Consider the following 3,155-nt stretch of genomic DNA (forward strand, 5'->3'; position numbering starts at 1 on the left):
CACACACACACACACACTTTACTTTTCTGATCTTTAGCCAGTTCTTATCCATGATTATTCAACCTCCAAGCTTACAATGTTGCTATTTGTTTACATTTTGGGACACATGTATCACAAGGCTCACTAGAGATGTATTTATAGGGGGAGGAATGGTTTTCTGTTTAAGGCACAGGAGTGGGAATCAGTACACAAGGGTTCTATTCCTGGTTCTGACTCACATCTCCAGTGGCCTCCGACAAGCCCCTTGTGACTTAATTTTTCTGTGGTGCTGAGTAGTCACAACTTCTGCTGTTGAGATATTAATAGTTGTGTATATATATATATATATATATATATGGATGGTTTTGTGATTTCATAGGTATAGATATAGCCCCTTTTAGGCCCAAAACCAAATGAAGACAACAGAAAGGAATATAGAAGCTCGAGCACCAAGGACAAGCTAATTAAAACTATCTTCCCTGTATCTCTATGTGAAAAGTTACACATCCACAGACAAAGAGTCTGTTCGGGGAGGTGATAAGAGTTGTTGTAAAAACAACTGTGCTCTGAAATTGGTCTTGCAGAAATCCCTTACCCCCTTCGTTTATTATCCTGCTTGTCTTCTACTATTGTATCAAAAAGGTTAAATAGACTGATTAAAGTCTGTCACAGCTGGAAAATAGAATTATAAAATAAGGATGTCAAGGAAGAGGAGGTAATAAAACAAAAGTGTAAGATGTGACTTAAAGATAAAGGTGAATGTGAATGAATGTGTGTGATGCAAATAAATAAGTAGCAAATCAAAGGTGCCAGCCTAAGAGTTATAACTGTGATCTCCAATGGCCGAAGAATGCGTAGCATTGAGATAACCGAATGACCCCCGGAGGGCAAGCCAAAATCCCCCCATTCCCCTCTCCCCTGATTCCGAAGAACAAGATAACACTCAGACACTCAGCCATGGGGAGGTGCCACCTGCTGATTGATAATCACTGCAAACAAACATCAGCATGATGAAGCAATTCCCATAGACTTGTATAAGGACAACGTCCTATAAGAAGAGACTCTAAAGACTGAAAACTTTTAATCTGGTTCTGCAACCACCCTCCAGGAGCATCGGATGCGCATCTGACAAGGACTCAGCTCCACCCTCGTGTGCGGGCTACCTGGCCCATACTCCGCCACAAGCAATTTCTAGGCTCGTAACTATAACAACTCTGCAGAACTTGTATGAATGAGTGTGTGAATGAATAAGGAATGGTAGTGAAATAATATTGAATTGCATATCCTGACTTCTTGCTCTTTCTTGCTCTTTCTCTGTATTTACAATAAACCTGGTGTTTTGCATCATCTCTCTTAGAAGATCCTGTTGGATTTATTTTATTAGTGTAACACCGCTGACTTCAATGGGACCTGTGGCTCCTCTGAACTCATCCGATTCGAAGGGCTGATAATAAAGAAGTGATGCTCAGTCACAGATCCAGTTCACGTCAATAGAAAAATCAGCATCTTCAGCTCTTTGTACCCGTGTCATCAACTGTAATACAGTGTTACTAATACTGCCCTTCTTACAGGGGTCCTGGGAGGCTTTCATTAGAAGCTGTGCCATGCTTTGCGATCATTGGATGGAAAACGCTAGGTAATATTATTATCCCACTTCACACACGTACTCACAGAGCAGTGCCATAGAGAGAGATGCTTTTAGCTATAGATCTCCTCCCCTGCATGTTTCTAGCATTCGTCTCACACCCTATACCCTCCTGAGACCCTGCAATCCCTGGGACTACCACAAAGAAGTGTTTCTCAGTGGTTTTCAGACTCACTGAGCATCAAAACACTTCTCTGACAGACATTTATATTCATAGCTACATGTATCTTTCTACTCGGACTGTCTGGTTCAGCACACATCACTCATCTGATCACATGCTTACAGACCGTATCACAAACAGGGTTGAGCAATTAACTCATTTCTGTAACTAATTTTGACACACTCTCTCTGTTTGTGAATTGCCTGCCAACAGATTGTTATTTTCTCTAATTTATTCAAAAATATTCATCCAGTAATTTCTGGTATAGTTCTTGAGCTGTAGCTTGTTTGTGAGTCCATGTTTGGAATTTGAGCTGTTTTTAACTGGACACATAAGGTAACAATGTTTGTGTTTCCTGATTGGCCCAGTGGAACTCTGGGAGTCAGCTTGCTGGTGTGAATAGTCACAATTACCAATTAGAAATGTGCTTTCCATGAATATACTGCAATAGTCACTTGAAATACAGTATGCTGGTCCTTGGAGCTTTGCTGCCAGTACATGCATTGTTTAAAATATTCATAGGCAGTGAATGAAAGAGGGGCACAAGCACAGTCAGGGAGACGCTGTTTCAAAATCAGAACAAATATTCATTGAGGATTTTTCTTTTATGGGGCGGGGGAAGGGAGGTGAAGGAGGTAGACAGATCCCTTCCTGCATTTCTAATCCATGTCCTCAGGAGCTTCTTTATAAAGAGGCAGTTAAAAAGTCCATGGAAGTTATATCTGACATTATATAAAGTGAGAGGTAAACAAAAAATATCTCTTATCTGTAACTTGACTAAATCAGTCACTTGAGCACACTTATAAATTAGCACTAACGCATCATAATAAAATATTTGGCACCTACAGGAACTTTTTGGCTGTAGATCTCAAAATGCTTATTAAAGGTGGATAAGTATCATTCCCATCTTACAGCTGGGAAAGTTAAGTCACAAAGGCCCCCATCTACCTTTAATATCAGAGTTTAACATCTTTCAGTTGTGTAAGCTGGTTGTGTTGTAGACTAGGTAGCTGAAGTCTTGTCTACACACAAGTTTTACCACTTTAATTATATTGGTCTCATTAATGCAATAACCACCCCTTCAGTGTGAGGACAGTTATAGTTTCCCCAGGGACTGCACCTTGATGTGGTGCGTATGCTTGTGTGCTCCAGGTACCCTGAGAGCTATGTTGGCAGATGTAGAACTCCTGGTAGTGTCACGCAAGACAGAAAGGTCAAAGGGTAGAAGCCAAACTAAAGGCAGTCCACAGGTCTTACAAAAATGCTCTCTGTTACAGAAACATGCTGGAGACAAGTTGAATCTGTCACAGATTTGCAAATACAAATAACAACTGTGCAGAACCATGATGTGCTGGATGTAAGACAAGTATT

Source organism: Trachemys scripta, chromosome 17 (genome assembly GCF_013100865.1).
Source record: "Trachemys scripta elegans isolate TJP31775 chromosome 17, CAS_Tse_1.0, whole genome shotgun sequence".
Lineage (NCBI taxonomy): Eukaryota > Metazoa > Chordata > Testudines > Emydidae > Trachemys > Trachemys scripta.